Source organism: Engystomops pustulosus, chromosome 7 (assembly GCF_040894005.1).
Source record: "Engystomops pustulosus chromosome 7, aEngPut4.maternal, whole genome shotgun sequence".
In the NCBI taxonomy this organism is placed as follows: Eukaryota; Metazoa; Chordata; class Amphibia; order Anura; family Leptodactylidae; genus Engystomops; species Engystomops pustulosus.
Genome location: NC_092417.1, coordinates 106180147 through 106200585, shown reverse-complemented (window position 1 = coordinate 106200585; position 20439 = coordinate 106180147).

Here is a 20439-nt window from a genome sequence, read left to right as displayed (position 1 = left end):
TCCAGGTATTCACCTTATGTTTCAGTTTTGTCTGGAGAGGAACCACATTCAATATTATATAGTCACCAACGTTAGAACTAAACTTTAACCCCAGGTACTCCAATGATTGGGACACCTTTAAGCCGAGGTGTTCCAAATTAATCGCATCCTCTTCTAGGGGAACCAGTATAGATTTTTGAACATTAATCAAAAAACCGGAGTGTCTACCAAACTCATTAATCACACTTAAAACCTTAGGTAGTGACGTCCCTGAATCTTTCGGCATAGAGAATGATCTTATCGGTAGAGCCCCTGAGGCCTGCCCCTCCTATATCCTGGCAAGCCCTGACTTTTATGGCCAGTGGCTCGATAAACAATGCAAACAACAATGGGGACAGTGGGCAACCCTGTCTAGTCTCCCTCGTTAGAGAAAAAAAAGACGAAAAATCGCTGTTCACTTTAATACAAGCTTTGGGAGCAATATAAAACAGTTTAATCCATTCCACAAAAATATTACCCAGTCCAAATCTATTTAGCACTTCCCACAGAAACTCCAACTCCACCCTGTCAAAGGCCTTAGAGGCATCTAGCGACAGGATGGAGTGGGCCTCAACTTTAAAAAGCTTTTAAAAAACACACTTTTTTAACAAAAACTCATGCTATTTACAGAAGCAAAAACTATTCAACTATTTTCAGGGTAATTGATGAGAGGACCAAAAATATGTTTGGATACCCATTAAGTCTTTTATGGCAGTGAGGGGAAGGGCCAGGTTTTTGTCATTGCATCTTTTATGGTAGTGAGAGGAAGGGCCAAATTTTTCCCATTGCATCTTTTATGGCAGTGATAGAAAGATGTTTCTAATAGTCACCATTGGTGATTAATGGGTGTTAGTTTGCTGGATCCACAAAAGATAAAATAATATCCTTGATTCCATCACTGGATCTCATGATGGAAAACGGAGAAAATGTACTAGTGGTGGAGTTCTGACATTGAGGGCTCATTGGTGGATACAACAAAATCTTCAAATTTTTGCACATCCATCAATAAAAAACTATAATTAGAAGAGATCCAAAAATCTATAAAATGGAACCTACACAACAACAACTTATTCCACAAAAATAAAACTAACATTCCTCCATTGGTGGGAATCAATAAGTTTCATAAACCCCAAAAGTGGGGTTTACAGATGGTCCCACAGAAAATAAGCCCTTATATGGCTGCTATTTCTCTTGGCATGACAAGGGAAAATTGCAAATAATAGCTTTATCAATAATTACAACCTTATCAGATCTAACATCTATTAACAAGTAATAAACTAATTTCAAACCCTAGAGAGGAACATTGATATTGCAGTCTGTTTCTTTAAGAATTACAGTTTTGCTTGTTGTTTGTGTCATATACTGAATCCAAAATAATCAAGGTTTAACAATTTTTTTATATTACCCAAGTGCCTTTCATAATTACCATTCACAGCTATTGAATTACTCTCAGTAACAAAATGTAGTAAAAATATAAACTTCCAACTAGTTCCAAGTAACTTCTGTAATCATAAAACACAATCAATAAATATGCAAGCACATTCCATCCTCTGCTGGGTTTTTTACATTTTTACCATCAAGCAAAATGCAGAATAAATGATTTTTTTTTTTTTTATTTACTTTGTTTTTCTGTATTGTGACAGTTTTCAAAATAAGAAATTTCTGCTAAAATGAGATCAGGCAAATGATTAATTCTGCAAGACAGTGTGTATCTGACAGATGACAATTAATCTATAGTAGTTATTTGCTTAGCCCAATCTGTAGCCTGGTAAAAAACCACTTGAAGTGTCAAAAGAACATAATTTAGCAACATATTGTAAAGATTGTTTATTGCCCATGGGCTCCACGGTGCATTCGTAATAACTGTAAACTTCCCTCTAGAGAGCTGCCCAACTGTTATCCTCTATAAAACGGCTTATAGTCCAGTTAATGTGAAAATATAAACAACATTTATCCATTTAGTGCATTAGATAAGGAAAGGAATTTCCAACTGAAAGTGACAGTAAGTTCTACTATAACCTTCTCTTTAATGGTCATATTGTGTTCAAAGAATTTTTCTTCTATTAGTTGGTTATTAAATATTGAATGGCAATTAAACATCAGAGGTTCAATAATAATTTGGCAATAGATGGGTAAAAAGTAGAAGCAACATTTTTGACTAGTTATTAGAATAGTGACCATTGTGAATAAGTGGCTTAATGATATTTCCATAATTCCAAGTTAAAGACATAAAAGTTGCTCAGGATCTTTAACTTGTGTGTCTCTAACAATCCAAAAATAAGCCATCCTTTATGGGAAAATACAATACAATACAATTTTTTTTATAACAGTTTCCTATATAAATCTTGGATTTTAAGAAGTCTTGTTATATGACTTGAGATTAAGCCAAAACACAGCCACATGCAGAATTTATTGGATTTGGATTTCTTGCTTATCAGTATCAGGAGTAGCCAAACATGTTGTCACTACGGGGGTGGCATCATTGCAGACTAGGAAGACTTAAAAGCTGTGCTTACTCCACTAAGAATTATGAGAAAAAAATATGCAAATAAGCTTTCCTAGATTGAATAAGAAAAAGTATACCTCCAATTCCACCCTACGATTGCATTACTAGGGAGCTTCTTTCTAAAAGACAGAGTAAGAGGGAAACATTTTCTTTATATCCAGAAAAAGTTGTTCTAATATTTCTTTCCCAGAATAGTTAATGGACTATAAGTTTCACAAAATGTCTAGAAGAAGAAGCCATGCCCTCTAATTGACCATCAATGATCAATACATTAAGTATGACCAGTTAGAGCTCATGTCTCATTCCTTAAATTATCTAAACATTACCATACAATAAGAATGGGATGGAAACACTAAAAAAATTAGTTTCTCAAAAAAAAACTTGCACATTTTTTTGTTTTTGTGTTTCCATTTTCCACTCCCCACTTTCTAATATCCATAACTTTTTTATTTTTCTATGTACAGATCAGTGTGTGGGGTTGTTTCCTGCATAGCAAACTAAATTATGTAAAAAGTAAATTTTTGTGGGATGAGCTGGCATATATTTTCTTTGCTACCAATTTGGTCACTTTTCATTAAATTGTTTATTTGTTTCAAATGTTTCAGACTTTTGGGCGGGAATTTCCATTACGGGGTTAAACACGATAAACATTGGGAATAACTGTTAAATATTTTAGAAACTGGAATACCTAACATGTTTATTTTTACTGGTTATTATTATTATATCCGTACCAGTGAAAGGGGGTGATTTTATTTTTCATTGTCCCATTGATCCTACTATATACTAATATACTGCAGTATGGTTGTCAGGCTTAGAGGTTGTGGATCCTCTGAACCACTGCGGACGACGGCACAAGTCACTACCTGGGACCGGAGTCTAAGTGGTACCCGGTTTTCACCAGAGCCCGCCGCAAAGCAGGTTAGACAAGCTGCGGCTTGGTACCACCAGGTCGTTCCACAGGCGTGACTGGTCCGCAGTGGTAGCCAAGGTTGAGGTACAGAAACGGCAGGCAATCTCGTAGTCGGGGACAGGCAGGAAGTCAGGACAGGCAGCGCAGGATCGGAGTCAGAGACATAGCAACAGGTCAGGCCAGGCGGCGAAGGAGCGATGTCAGAAACGGAACCAGGGTCACAACGGGAATTCACAAGAAGAGCACAAGGCATCAGAAAAGCTTTCTATAGGGCGCTAGGCCCGAAGATTGGCAGGGACTTGCAGGAAGAGGCAGGCTTAACTAGATTTAGCAAAATGACCAGCGCCAATTAATGTCACGCTGGCCCTTTAAATCTGGAGAAGTGGCTGCGCGTCCTAGCATTCGGGGCCGTGCGCGCATGGGAGCCGGGAGCTGGGGAAGGTAAGCAGCGCTGGTGACGCGCTGGCGGGAGCAGAGAAGCACGGGTAAGCCCGTGACCCGCGATATGGGACCACCCGTGACAGTACCCCCCCCCCCTTCGGCCTTCCCCTCCTCCTGGGCTGGAGAAATCCTTGCAGGAGATCACGGTCCAATATATTGTCCTCTGGCTCCCAAGATCTCTCCTCTGGCCCAAACCCCTTCCAGTCAACCAAGAAGAACCGCTTCCCCCTTACCGTTTTCATGTCCAGGATCACCTTTACCTCATAGGTGTCGGTGGAGTCCGCCACTGGATTGGGGGGAGGAACTTGCAGGGAGAAGCGGTTCAGGACAACGGGCTTGAGCAGGGAGACATGGAAGGAGTTCGGGATGCGCATGGTGGGAGGAAGGCGTAGCTTATAGGCCAAAGGGTTAATGCGCTTCAGCACCTCAAATGGACCCACATAGCGAGGAACAAGTTTGAAGCTGGGAACATATTTTGAAGACAGCCACACTTTATCCCCTGGAGAGAAGATGGGAGGAGCCCTGCGTTTCTTATCAGTCTGATCCTTGGTGCGGGCAGATGCCTGAAGCAGGGACTGATGAGTCTGTTCCCAAATAGTCTTAAGATCTGCTACCAACTCCTCCACAGCAGGAACATCAGCAGACATGGAGAGGGGTAGAGGTGGACGTGGATGTCTTCCATACACAATAAAGAAAGGTGAAGCCCTGGCAGACTCAGAGTCCAGGGAGTTATATGAGAACTCTGCCCATGGTAGAAGAGCGGGCCAATCGTCCTGACGGGCAGAGACAAAGTGATGCAGGCAACAGCCCATGTTACCATGTAACAGCGGATGGTTCGCAGAAGAGAAGTCGTCTCACTTGTAACTGATTGCATAGGAATCGCCAGAAGCGGGAGACAAATTGGACCCCACGGTCCAAGATGATGTGCAAAGGAAGTCCATGCAAGCGAAAGACATGGGTGAAGAACTGGCTGGCAAGGTGTGGAGCCGGTTGCGAATCCCAGGAACCTCTGTATAGCACGCAGTCCTACTGGACGGGGCCACTGAAGAACCGCAGACAGCTTTGCAGGATCCATCTGGAGACCTCTGTCGGAGAAGATGTAGCCGAGAAATGGAATACTTCGCTGATGAAATTGACACTTTTCAAGTTTGGCGTAGAGGCGATTGGCCCTTAGACGATTGAGAACCTGCCGTACGTGGACTTGGTGTGTCTCTAGGTCTGGAGAGAATACCAGGATATCGTCTAGATAGACCACAATGCAGATATAAAGCAAGTCTCTAAAAATGTCATTTACAAATTCCTGGAAAATGGCTGGAGCATTACCAGGTACTCAAAGTGTCCATCACGGGTATTAAAAGCGGTCTTCCACCCGTCTCCCTGACGGATACGGATAAGATTATAGGTCCCTCGAATGTCCAATTTGGAGAAGACCATGGCTCCATGAAGATGGTCAAACAATTCCGTAATCAGCGGCAACAGGTAGCGTTTCTTAACTGTGACCTTGTTAAGACCGCGGTAGTCTATGCATGGACGGAGTGACCCGTCTTTCTTGGTCACGAAGAAAAAACCTGCACCAGCCGGGGAAGAGGACACACGTATGAATCCCCTCTGCAGATTCTCTTGGATATATTCCGACATGGCTGCGGTTTCTGGTACAGAGAGCGGGTACACACGACCCCGCGGAGGGGACATACCCGGCAACAGGTCCACAGGACAGTCGTAAGGACGGTGGGGTGGCAGCGTCTCAGCTTGCTTCTTCGAGAAGATGTCATAATACTCCTTATAGCAAGCGGGGAGGCAATCCAGGACCTTGAGAGCCACAGACGAAGCCAGGAAAGGCACTGGATGAGGCATTTTCACACAGCGATACTGGCAGTCGGGTCCCCACCGGAGGCTCTCCCCAGTTCTCCAGTCATGGACGGGGGCGTGGAGCTGCCCGGATGGAGGACGGGGACCGAGAAAGTACATAAAAGGACAGTCTTTCCTTGTGTAGAACTCCGACTTGCACGGACAGAGGCTTGGTGCAGTACTGGACCAGGTCGGAAAGGATTTGGCCACTAACAGAAGAAATGACCAATGGCTTTTCTAGACGAACCACAGGAATGTGGTGCCAGGAAACCAGAGTGGCATCCCTGAAGTTCCCTGCGGAGTTGGAGTCCAAGAAAGCAGAGACCTGGATCTGGGTGCTGGTGCCAAAGCTGAGACGCACCGGTATCATCAAGCGTGGAGAAGCTTTGTTTACACCTAGGGACGCTTCTCCCAAGAACCCTAGGTGCTGGCGTTTCCTGGATGCTGAGGATGGATAGGACAAGACCCCAAGAACTGCTCAGGACTGGCACAATAGAGACAAAGGTTTCCCTGACGTCTTCTGATACGCTCCTGAGGAGAGAGTCTGGCCCTGTCCACCTACATAGGCTCCTCTGCAGATGGTACAACATGGGACTGGAGCGGTCTTTGGAAAGCAGGAGCCAGGAGAGGGAGAAGTCATGGGCGGACTTGGGGTTGTTCTAGGCGTGATTCTTCGGCACCCTCCCTAAATCGCACATCAATCCGGGTGGATAAGGTGATAAGACCACTCAGGGAAGACGGCAGATCCCGAGCGGCCAGGGCGTCCTTAACTTGAGTAGAAAGTCCCTTCTTGAAAGCTGCGGACAGGGCCGCGTCGTTCCAGGCGAGTTCCGAAGCCAGGGTACGGAACTGGACAGCGTATTCTCCCACGGAAGATTTCCCCTGGCGTAGATTCAAGAGTGCAGTCTCAGCAGAAGAGGCCCTTGCAGGTTCTTCAAAGACTGACTGGAACTCTGCCAGAAAAGCTGTGAGATTAGCCGTGACCAGGTCGTCTCTATCCCAAAGTGGAGTAGCCCAGGCCAGGGCTTTCCCAGATAGGAGGCTGAGGATGAAGGCCACCTTGGATCGCTCCGTGACGAACTGAGACGGCATGAATTCTATGTGCAGGGAGCAGTTATAAAGCCCCTGCACCTTTTGGGATCGCCATCATACTTGCTGGGCATAGACAGCCGAAGCCTGGGTTCAACGGGAGGAAGACAAGCCGGGGTTGCGGGAGCCACGGGGACAGGCTCCGGGACCTGTTGCTGGGTGGCTAGCAGCTGCTGCAGCATGGTGGTCACCTGTTCCAGCTGTTCACGTTGAGCGGCAATCTCTCGGGATTGCTGGACCACGATGGAAGATGGAGTCGGACGAGTGGGAAGCGGAACATCGGCGGGATCCATGGACAGATCCTACTGTCAGGCTTAGAGGTTGTGGATCCTCTGAACCACTGCGGACGATGGCACAAGCCACTCCCTGGGACCAGAGTCTAAGTGGTACCTGGTTTTCACCAGAGCCCGCCGCAAAGCGGGTTAGACAAGCTGTGGCGTGGTACCACCAGGTCGTTCCACAGGCGTGACTTGTCCGCAGTGGTAGCCAAGGTTGAGGTACAGAAACGGCAGGCAATCTCGTAGTCGGGGACAGGCAGGAGATCAGGACAGGCAGCACAGGATCGGACTCAGAGACATAGCAACAGGTCAGGGCAGGCGGCAAAGGAGCGATGTCAGAAACGGAACCAGGGTCACAACGGAAATTCACAAGAAGAGCACAAAGCATCAGAAAAGCTTTCTCTAGGGCGCTAGGCACGAAGATCCAGCAGGGGCTTGCAGGAAGAGGCAGGCTTAAATAGATTTAGCAAAATGGCCAGCGCCAATTAATGGCACACTGGACCATTAAATTTTGAGACCGCCCTAGCATTTGGGGCCGCGTGCGCACAGTGGAAGGGAGCGAGCCAGGAGCTGGGGAAGGTAAGCAGCGCTGGCAATGCGCTGGTGGGGGCAGAGAAGCACGGGTGACCACCCGTGACAATGGTAGTAAATGGAGATACAAGGGGTCCCCTTCTCAAGGACACCCGACTTACAGACAACCTTTAGTTAAAGACGGACCCCTCTGCCCACTGTGATCTCTGGTGAAGCTCTCTGGATGCTTTCATTTAGTCCCAGGCTGCAATGATCAGCTGTAAGTTGATTGTAATGAAGCTTATCCTTGGTCCTTTTACAGCAAACAATCTAGAAAATTTGATTGTCACTGGGACAATTTTTTTTTTCTGGAGCTACAGTTATAAAATAAAAAGTTCTGACTTAAATACAAATACAACTGGCACCACTGGCACATTGTAACAGATGCTCAGAAACCCTATTGAGTTTTTATAGTAAATACATCATGACATTGCGTACATACAGGAAGTGTATAATACCCAATTTGCATATATAAACAATTTGAATACAAAAAATCTCAGTTTTACAAATATTAGGTATTATGTGCAAATTATTTCATACATATAAAGTGCAGTAATTGTGTAAACATTACTGAACATTGCAGATAAACAAGTAAAGTGCAATTGTGCATACAGGTGTGAACATATCCCAGTGATACATGTATTGTAACCACCCCCATCAGCAGAACACATACCTCCACATAGAGAAATAAGCAGCCATTGCTTGTATGGGCAAACAAAAGGTCACAACTGCATTGCGTGGTAAAGCGGGAGGTGGAACAGAAAAGGGGGAGATGACATCATAAATGGAGAAAAAGCAAGGACTCCGAAAATAGGGATGAACACAAGGAACAAACCCTTGTGATCTCATAACACTTTTGCTGTGTGAAGAACTGGGCCCCGCAGATAGATGCTTTCCATCACAATTTTCTTCTTTCATCATGTGTAACTGGAGTTAGGGCTCGGTTATTTAATGTAATGTCTTTGCATGTTGTTATGACTGTCGTGCTCCATATGTGCCCTATTGTTTCACTTATGCGTTATTTACTTTAATAAAGTTCTGGTGGGAAACTGATGTGATATGACCTGTCTTTTCTGCTACAGGACAGATTATACTGTGCATACTGTGCATTATATATGTTTTAGTGGACTGCATAGTGTAACCCACTACGGTGAATACTGGTTATTGCTGGCCATAATAATAATCTCCCCCCACGAGGCCAAACATATGTCTGGCATGATGGTATTAAGGGTGCACACACAAATCCCCCCTGCTATGGTAGATATGTATATTCTACCTCCTCCGTTATATGTGACAGGGACACATGGCTGGCCCACATCGAACCCCAATGCCAATCTCATTTAATAACTTTGGGGCTATCTACAACAGAAATTGTGAGCAGACCTTATCATCCAATGTCAGTCTTTATACAAGTACCTTCTCTATAAATGTGCAAACTGTCTCATAGATACCTTTATCAGAAAGCATTTAGATCTACCATCCCAGCAGGCATGATAAACCAAGAACACTTATTCATCAAACCAGGCACTGTGACAGTAGTAATCTTCTTATATTTGTTATCTATGGCCTCCTTCATTCTAAAATCAACTTTTAAAATTATATCAATGAGCCAGAAGCACTCAGCAGAGCCCCTAAGCGCTGCAGCTCATCACTAATCCCTCCCTCTGCCTTATGTAATATTACTGCAGCACATGAGTTTTCAGCATACAGTGGAAATGGGAAGTGCTCCTTGCACACTGTAAAAGTGAATTTGCCGCATGGACGGTCTTTGGTAACAGCACAAGTGCCCTTCAGATTCATTATCATAATTTTAAAAGCTGATTTTTGAAGGAAGGAGGCCATAGCTAACAAATATAAAGAGATTACCAGAGTCATAGTGCCTGGATCTTTGAAATAATGTGTATGTATGTCAATATTTTTATGCATATAATGTATAATTATACACCTCAAGTACGCAAATCACAAGAAAGCCCAGAAGAAAATGAGTAAATATCTAATTTCTTACAAGCATCTAATATCTCCACTCCTTCATCTCTCCAGAAAACTTTAAACTAACATTTAACAAATAATTTATTTCAATTGTTAGTTACTTTAATTTTTTTTCTTTAGTTTTGATCCAGTAGTGTCCTCATTTATATATCAACCATTGTAACTAATACATTTAAATGGGGGGTTGCCAGTGTCCCATTTCCTGTGATGGTGAAGAAATAAGGCTAGAAAGGATTTTTTACACTGGTCAGTTTCATGACTGAATACTAATCAAATACCAAAACTGCATAAACATATCATCATTAGAGATGAGCGAACATACTCGTCCGAGCTTGATGCTCGTTCGAGCATTAGCGTACTCGAAACTGCTCGTTGCTCGTACGAATACTTCGCCCGCTCGAGAAAATGGCAGCTCCCGCCGTTTTGCTTTTTGGCGGCCAGAAACAGAGCCAATCACAAGCCAGGAGACTCTGCACTCCACCCAGCATGACGTGGTACCCTTACACGTCGATAGCAGTGGTTGGCTGGCCAGATCAGGTGACCCTGGGATAGACTAGCCGCTGCTCGCGCTGCTCGGATCATTCTGTGTCTGGATGCCGCTAGGGAGAGAGCTGCTGCTGGTCAGGGTTAGCGTTAGTATGCAGGTAGATTACTGTTAGGCAGGAGTGATTCTCCAAGAACCCAACTGCCCTTCTTAGGGCTACAATAACGTTATACTTTTTTTTTTTTTGTTTGCTTGTGGCTGGGCTTGCTGGCACTAGTAGTGCAGCTAGTACCATATTGTGAGGAATTTGCAGGGGTACTTGCTACCGTTGTGTTTAGCTCTTAGTGACACACATATCCACCTCAAACACCAAAGTGGGAAAATTTATTAGGGGTTTGATTTCAATTAGGCACAGTCTGCCAGTTTCTTTTTATTTTACGTTTATTTTTTCATAACTCAGCGTCATCTCATCAGTGTGCTTTCATACTTGGCTAGAAAATAGCCAAAGGAGAATCCAAACGGCTTACTTACGCCTACAATAGCGTTATATATATTTTATTTCTGGTTGATCTGCTGGTGGCTGTCCTTGCTGCAGTGCATATACTAGCCAATTGTGAGGAATTTGGAGTGAGACTTGCGACCGCTGTGTTTAGCTCTTAGTGACACACATATCCACCTCAAACACCAAAGTGGGAAAATTTATTAGGGGTTTGATTTCAATTAGGCACAGTCTGCCAGTTTCTTTTTATTTTACGTTTATTTTTTCATAACTCAGCGTCATCTCATCAGTGTGCTTTCATACTTGGCTAGAAAATAGCCAAAGAAGAATCCAAACGGCTTACTTACGCCTACAATAGCGTTATATATATTTTATTTCTGGTTGATCTGCTGGTGGCTGTCCTTGCTGCAGTGCATATACTAGCCAATTGTGAGGAATTTGGAGTGAGACTTGCGACCGCTGTGTTTAGCGCTTAGTGACGCACATATCCATCGCAAAGACCGAAGTGGGATAATTTATTAGGGGTTGGATTTCAATTAGGCACAGTCTGCCATTTACTTTTTATTTTACGTTTATTTTTTCATAACTCAGCGTCATCTCATCAGTGTGCTTTCATACTTGGCTAGAAAATAGCCAAAGGAGAATCCAAACGGCTTACTTACGCCTACAATAGCGTTATATATATTTTATTTCTGGTTGATCTGCTGGTGGCTGTCCTTGCTGCAGTGCATATACTAGCCAATTGTGAGGAATTTGGAGTGAGACTTGCGACCGCTGTGTTTAGCGCTTAGTGACGTACATATCCATCGCAAAGACCGAAGTGGGATAATTTATTAGGGGTTGGATTTCAATTAGGCACAGTCTGCCATTTACTTTTTATTTTACGTTTATTTTTTCATAACTCAGCGTCATCTCATCAGTGTGCTTTCATACTTGGCTAGAAAATAGCCAAAGGAGAATCCAAACGGCTTACTTACGCCTACAATAGCGTTATATATATTTTATTTCTGGTTGATCTGCTGGTGGCTGTCCTTGCTGCAGTGCATATACTAGCCAATTGTGAGGAATTTGGAGTGAGACTTGCGACCGCTGTGTTTAGCGCTTAGTGACGTACATATCCATCGCAAAGACCGAAGTGGGATAATTTATTAGGGGTTGGATTTCAATTGGCACAGTCTGCCATTTACTTTTTATTTTACGTTTATTTTTTCATAACTCAGCGTCATCTCATCAGTGTGCTTTCATACTTGGCTAGAAAATAGCCAAAGGAGAATCCAAACGGCTTACTTACGCCTACAATAGCGTTATATATATTTTATTTCTGGTTGATCTGCTGGTGGCTGTCCTTGCTGCAGTGCATATACTAGCCAATTGTGAGGAATTTGGAGTGAGACTTGCGACCGCTGTGTTTAGCGCTTAGTGACGCACATATCCATCGCAAAGACCGAAGTGGGATAATTTATTAGGGGTTGGATTTCAATTAGGCACAGTCTGCCATTTACTTTTTATTTTACGTTTATTTTTTCATAACTCAGCGTCATCTCATCTGGCATAGCAGTGTGCTTTCATAGTTGGCTAGAAAATAGCCATAGCAATAGGATAGCATCGTTTGGTTTTAAAAACTAAAAAACACAAAAAAAAAAAAAAAACACAGAAAAAAAGTAAAAAAAAAATTATAAAAGTTATAACTTTCATTTTCAAAATGTTTAACCCGAGGGCTAGGGGTAGAGGACGAGTGCGGGGACGTGGGCGTCCAACTACTGCAGGGGTCAGAGGCCGTGGTCCTGGGCGGGGTGAGACACCACCTGCTGATGAGGGAGCAGGGGAACGCCGCAGAGCTACACTCCCTAGGTTCATGTCTGAAGTTACTGGGACTCGTGGTAAAGCACTGTTGAGGCCAGAACAGTGCGAACAGGTGATGTCGTGGATTGCCGACAATGCTTCGAGCAATTTGTCCACCAGTCAGTCTTCCACGCAGTCCACCCATGTCACCGAAATCGGCACTCCTCCAGCTCCTGCACCTCAGCCTCCTCCCCCCCAGTCTGCCCCCTCCCAGGAAAATTTGGCATTTGAACCGGCATACTCTGAGGAACTGTTTTCTGGACCCTTCCCACAGTCACAAACCACTTGTCCGGTGGCTGCTGAGCAATTTTCCGATGCCCAGGTTTTCCACCAGTCGCAGTCTGTGGGTGATGAGGACCTTCTTGACGTAGTGGCAGAAGTGTGTAAAGAGGTGTCCGACGATGAGGAGACACGGTTGTCAGACAGTGGTGAAGTTGTTGTCAGGGCAGGAAGTCCGAGGGGGGAGCAGACTGAGGGATCGGAGGATGATGAGGTGACAGACCCAAGCTGGGTTGAGAGGCCGGGTGAACACAGTGCTTCTGAGACGGAGGAGAGTCCTATAGCAGAACAGGTTGGAAGAGGCAGTGGTGGGGCCAGACGGAGAGGCAGGGCCAGAGCAGGTGCATCAGCGCCAAATGTGTCACGTAGTGAAGCTCCCGTGGCGAGGGCTCCCGCGGCGAGGGCTAGATTTTCAGAAGTCTGGAGGTTCTTTAAGGAAACACCGGATGACCGACGGACTGTGGTGTGCAACCTTTGCCAAACCAGGATCAGCAGGGGTTCCACCACTACTAGCTTAACTACCACCAGTATGCGCAGGCATATGAATGCTAAACAACCGAATCAGTGGCACCAAGCCCGTTCACCTCCGGCCGTGCACACCACTGCTCCTTCCCCTGTGTCAGCTGATAGTCAGCCCCCTGCCCAGGACCCTGGCACAAAAACCCCATCGTTGCCTCCACGATCCTCCACAGCATCCACCAGCGTTCAGCTCTCCATACCCCAGACGCTGGAGCGGAAAAGAAAATATAGTGCAACCCACCCGCACGCCCAAGCCCTTAATGTCCACATCTCCAGATTGCTTAGCCTGGAGATGCTGCCCTATAGGCTAGTAGAGACCGAGGCCTTTCGCAACCTCATGGCGGCGGCCGCCCCTCGGTATTCGGTCCCCAGCCGCCACTACTTTTCCCGATGTGCCGTCCCAGCCCTGCACCAGCACGTGTCAGACAACATCATCCGTGCCCTGACCAACGCCGTTTCTGACAAGGTCCACCTGACCACGGACACGTGGACGAGTGCTGCCGGGCAGGGCCACTATATATCGCTGACGGCACATTGGGTTAACTTGGTGGAGGCTGGGACCGAGTCTGACCCTGGGGCTGGTCATATACTGCCGACGCCGAGGATTGCGGGGCCTACCTCGGTCCAGGTCTCAAAGGCCTACTATGCCTCCTCCTCCTCCCACCCCTCCTCCACCTCCTCCTCCGAACTACCATCCGTGGGCATGGCGCCATCAGTCGCTAGCTCTAGGCACAGCAGCAGTGCCGTCGCTAAGCGACAGCAGGCGGTGCTCAAACTGCTGAGCCTAGGCGATAAAAGGCACACCGCCCAAGAACTATTACAGGGCATCACGGCGCAGACTGATCTGTGGCTGGCACCGCTGAACCTGAAGCCAGGCATGGTTGTGTGTGACAACGGCCGTAACCTGGTGGCGGCTCTGCAACTTGGCAGACTGACACATGTGCCATGCCTGGCCCATGTGTTAAATCTGATAGTTCAGCGTTTCCTCAAGACATACCCCAATCTGTCAGATTTGCTCACGAAGGTGCAGCACAGATGCTGCCACTCTCAGGGCAGCGCAGCACCGCCTCCAACTACCCGCTCACCGACTGTTGTGCGACGTGCCCACGAGGTGGAGTTCAACATTAACCATGTTATCCAGAGTTTACCAGCAGCGCCGAGCGATTGTAGACTGCCAGATGTCAACTTCCACCAGAACTGGTAGTCAGGTCAGTCAGCTTCCTCAAGTCTACAATGAGGAGTGGACGTGGATGTCTGATATCTGTCAGGTGCTGAGTAACTTTGAGGAGTCAACACAGATGGTCAGTGGTGATGCCGCCATCATCAGCCTCACCATCCCGCTGCTTGGCCTGTTGAAAAACTCTCTGGTCAGCATGAAGTCGGAAGCTTTGCGCTCGTCACAAGAGACGGGGGAAGAAGATTCCCTTGTTGATAGCCAAAGCACCCTCAGGTCTGTTTCTCAGCGCATATCGGAGGAGGTGGAGGTGGAGGAGGATGAGGAGGAAGAGGAGGAGAATGTTGGCGAGACACAAGAGGGGACCATTGTTGAGTCCTTCACTGTTCAGCGTGTATGGGCAGAAGAAGAGGAGTTGGAGGAGGAGGAAATGGACAGTCAGGCCAGTGAGGGGAGTGAATTCTTGCGCGTTGGGACTCTGGCGCATATGGCAGATTTCATGCTAGGCTGCCTATCCCGTGACCCTCGCGTTCAAAGAATTTATTCCAGCACCGATTACTGGGTATTCACTCTCCTGGATCCACGGTACAAGCAAAATCTTTCCACTCTCATCCCTGGAGAGGAAAGGAGTGTGAGAATGCATGAATACCAGCAGGCCCTGGTGCACAAGCTGAAACAGTATTTCCCTTCTGACAGCGCTAGCGGCAGAGTGCGTAGTTCTGCGGGACAAGTAGCGAGGGAGAGTAGGTGAGCAGGCAGCTTGTCCAGCACTGGCAAGGGTACGCTTTACAAGGCTTTTGCCAGCTTTATGTCACCCCAGCAAGACATTGTCACCTGTCCCCAGTCTCGGCAGAGTAGGGCTGATCTTTACAGAAAGATGGTGAGGGAGTACGTAGCTGACCATACCATTGTCCTAAATGATCACACAGCTCCCTACAACTACTGGGTTTCAAAGCTGGACATGTGGCACGAACTGGCGCTGTACGCCTTGGAGGTTCTTGCCTGCCCTGCCGCTAGCCTCTTGTCCGAGCGGGTTTTCAGTGCAGCTGGTGGCATCATCACCGATAAGCGTACACGCCTTTCGACTGACAGCGCTGACAGGCTGACGCTTATTAAGATGAATAAAGCCTGGATTTCTCATAATTTCCAATCTCCACCAGGTGAGGGAAGCTCAACCTGAATTATTTATGCACTCCTCCTCCTCCTCATTTTCCTCCTTCTCCTCCTCTTTGTACACTAAAGCAGAGGAAACAGGCTATTTTTTGACAGGGCCCACTGGCTCTAGCTATAGTACTTTATGCATTTAATTTTTCTGGAGGGCCACCTACCCGGTCCTCTGTTTTAAACAATTTTTGGGAGTGCCACATACAGACACTCAATCTATTCAATTTTTCTGGAGGGCCACCTACCTGCTCCTCTGGTTTGAAAACTTTTTTGGACTGCCACATACAGGCACTCAATCTATTTCATTTTTCTGGAGGGCCACCTACCTGCTCCTCTGGTTTGAAAACTTTTTTGGACTGCCACATACAGGCACTCAATCTATTCCATTTTTCTGGAGGGCCACCTACCTGCTCCTCTGGTTTGAAAACTTTTTTGGACTGCCACATACAGGCACTATCCAAATGAAATTGTCTCCATAGCAGCCTCCACACGTTGTCTCCATTGCTACCTCCAAAAGTCGTCCATATAGCTGCCTCCATACATCGTCCCCTTATCAAACGAGGTGTGTCAGGCACAAATTTGGGTTGTTTTCATGGATTCCACATCAAAGTTGTTAACTTTGTCGCCACCCTGCTGTGTAATCCACAAAATATACTGGCAAACTTTTATCATGTACCGATATTATTTGAGCGCTTCTTGCTCACCTCCTTTGGTTCCTCTCTGCCACCCATTGGTTTGAAGCCTGAGTCCATTTAGGGTATGTCGCCATGACACTCTCTAGCCTGCTGCCGCTGCCTCTGCATGCCGTCCCCTATAGTGTCAGGGTCAATTATTGGATGTTTTAGATGCTATCTAGCTTCATTCTGTCACTCTGTCATGGCCATGCTGTTGCCCATAATTTTGGCATAATGGTGCGATTAAGCAGCCTCAGAGGCATCCATGCATGCTGTCCCTGCTGTTTCCTGTCCATTTCCATGGTGTTTCCATCCTTTTCTGAGGTTCCCAGGTGTTTGGCCAAGCTTCCCTGTGCAGAGCCTTGGTCCCCTTGAAAAATGCTCGAGTCTCCCATTGACTTCAATGGGGCTCGTTATTCGAGACGAGCACTCGAGCATCGGGAAAAGTTTGTCTCGAATAACGAGTACCCGAGCATTTTAGTGCTCGCTCATCTCTAATCATCATCCTTTGTAATTCTCATATATGTACTGCAGCATTACATCGAAGATTGGCTTAGTGGACTTGTAGGTTGTGACCTTTAGGTATTTATTCTAAGGGGAATATTAAGTGTAAAAGTTTTTCATTTTCCATTTATCCATCTTTGCTCTAGCAAAAGACGTGCTATCAGCTAAAAAAAAAAATGTAAAACTGGTCTCAGCTGCTTCAAGCATTGGGTCATTAACTCATAATGTGAAATAAGAGAAGCCAAAAAGCTTAGATCCAACAGATGATCAGTCACCTTGATACCACATGGCCTATGGGTAATTAGAAAACATTTACAGAAAGCAAGAGAAAAGCATAACAAAAGGAAAAGTTGACACAACTCTAGTATACCTGCACTAAGTTTACTCTGGTTTCCATGGTTGCATTAATACAGAATTGCTGAATACGTATACTTTGTTATTAGCACCTAAGTGAATGATGTATTTGTCTCAGTGTTCATTGTTGTTTAAGCTATAGTAAAAATGCATCTGGGTACAACATAGAATGTAAAAATTAACATCAATCTGTCCTGCAGCTACATTAAGCAAGTCTCTTGGATCTCACATATACCTATCATGAAATTTTAACTATATCTTTAACCCCTTATCATCGATGCTTATGATGTATCAGAGTGTTAATGCTGTAACACTCCTGATGCTGGCGCCCCCTGCAGCCTATATGTGTATGAGATACTCCTATACACATGACTGACAGCCTGTATAATGATGTGACACTCCTGGTGCTGCTGCTTCTATGTGCTCCCTGGTGCTGGCTGCAGCGCCCCCTGCAGCCTGTGTTTGTATGAGATACTCCTATACACATGACTGACAGCCTGTATAATGATGTGACACTCCTGGTGCTGCCTCCTCTATGTGCTTCCTGGTATTGGCAGGCCTTGCTTCCTGCAGCATGTGTGTATGAGATACTCCTACACACATGACTGATAGCCTGTATAATGATGTGACACTTCTGGTGCTGGCTTCTCTATGTGCTTCCTGGTGCTGTCTAAGATACTCCTTAAACAAATATTTTATTACATTTTCTGGAGCATTCAGAGATTTACAGTGGGACAAGACTCCCAAATAAAAATCTCTCCCATCAATTATCATTCAACATCAACAAAAATAGGGGAACAGGGGACAAACAAACTGGGAATATAGGGATGGGTCATCACTTGAAGCAGTACAAATATAGCAATACTCACATAGTTTCTGTGAGCATATGATAAGCTTTCAGAATGGTACAAAAGAATCTTATTCAATGTATATATAGAACAGTACATGAAATGCTTGTCCAGTTAGTGACTAGGATTGGATTTCCAGGCCCTTAAATGCAAGCCACTTGTGCCATGTCTTACTGTATAATTTAGCTAATCCAATCCTGATCAATTAGATATCAGGGGCTATAGCCAGGCTAATTCTAGAAGTGGTGAGAATGTGGAATACTAAGGCCCTATCATTTTTCCTTAATGATTCGAGTCTTAGCAATAATAATACTACATGTGCACCCCATGGGGCAAAAATTGGAGAACTTTAGATATTAAAGAAAATATATCCTGCCAAAATGGTGTTAGTACTCTGCAGGACCACCATATGTGCATGAGAGAGCCTATTTCGGTGTGACACCTCCCACACTTGTCTGAGGCATTTGGAAATATCTTCAAGATCCTGTAAGGGGTAAAATACCATCTCTATAGTATTTTCCTAGATGATTCTAAGTGGTTCACACAATGGGAAGATTTATGACTGGTTTGTAACGCTAATCTCCATTGAGCTTCCAAAAAAGTTTGATTCAGCTCGGTTTCCCATTTAACTTGGTAAGCAGGGGCCTTCAGCTTTAATTGGGATTATAAGACTGGATATGCCTTGTCATGGTTGAGAGAAATTGTTTGGCATATATTTGAGTCTACCAGTGACTTGGTGGGCTTGTGGGTCTGTAATAGATTGTGAATCTGGAGATATTTATAAAATTCTCCTTTGAGTAGGGCAAATTCCTCCACTAGGTCACTAAAGGACTTCAGGACTTCCTACTATGCCCTTAGCAATCCAACTTTTATAGTTGGAGTTAGGGATAACTGCTTGTACTCCTGTCAGCGGCATATCATTAAATCTCAGTGGTACTAGGTACACATGCTTCTATACACTTATTGCCACTAGCATAGTTGGAGACAGGTCTGGGGTAGTTTTATAGGAGAAGCGTGATGCCCACAATACTGTGTTAGGGATGAAACTCCTGCAATGTTGCTCAATGTCCACTATCCGTATCATTGTGCCAGTAAGCTTGAAGCTGGTCTGCAATAACCTCATAATGTCTTTCTAGCCCACCTTCTGAGATAGACAGTAGTAATTGCGAGAATTTTACCCTTGCCTTCTACCCTTTCCACATTAAAGATGTTAGGATTTTTTGTAACCGAAGAAGACAATGTTCCTGAGGAAATACAAAATCTTTAGTAGCACCATCATTTTTATAGTGGAGTCTCTGCCCAACCAAGAAATAGGTAGATTAGAGTATGCCTGAAGTTCCTGTGACAACTTTGGTATCAACAGAGTATAGTTGCCTGAGAACAATTTATTTGAGGGGTACGTCAACTTAACTCCTAAGTAAGGTATCTCTTCTGCAGCCCATTGAAAGGGGTACAGCTCTATCAGTGTAGCTTGTACTCTCATTGGTAATCCCATATTTAAAATTAAAGATTTAGTGGGGTTAATTTTGTAGTAGTTTACTCTACTGAATTGCTCTATGATTTTAGATAACCCCTTCAGTGATTGGACCTGTTAGACAAAAAACTACATCATCGGCAAAGAGTCAGTTTCTGTGATCCTTATCCCCTACCTGAATACCCTCTATCCCCGACGACCTCAGAACTGCTTGAACCAGGGGCTCCATTACCAGGGCAAATATCATCAGAGACAGAGGGCACCCTTTCCTCATACCATTGGTGATCATAAATGGGCGGGACAATATCCCTGACGTAAACACTCTAGCTGTTGGAGAAGTATACAAGGCCATTATGGCTCTTTGGAATGGCCATTTTATTCCAAATGTCTGAAGTGTCAACTCCAAGTGTTTCCAATGAACCCGATCAAACACCTTCTCCATGTCCACCGTGAGGAACAGAGAAGACGCTTGAGAGGCCAAAGAGATCAAGTTAATGAACCGCCGTGTCCCATCCACTGTCTAGCGGCCTTTTATGAACCCAACTTGATCTACCGCCATAACTCGTGGAAGCAAGTCAGCAAGTCTTGTAGCTAATACTTTAGCATACAATTTTAAATCTGTGTTCAGTAGGGAAATAGGATGGAAATTTGTGATCACCAGGGCTTGCAACATTTCTGGAGGTATCACATCATGTTGCATAAAACTGTTAAAAAATGTTACCAAATAGGTAGCTAATCTGACTTTGTGAATTTTAAAGTACTCATTGGAAAAACCATCTGGTCCTGGAGTTTTATTACACTTTAAAGAGGTGATGGCTTTATTAATTTCTTGTATTGTAAAGGGGGAGGCTAGCATAGTCACTTCATCTGGTGAAAATTTAGGGAGCTCATGGTGTTCTAATTACTTGCTGATGTCATTTACCATGGGCTGCAGCATCAAATAATCATTAGGTCAATTGTACAGAGATCCATAAT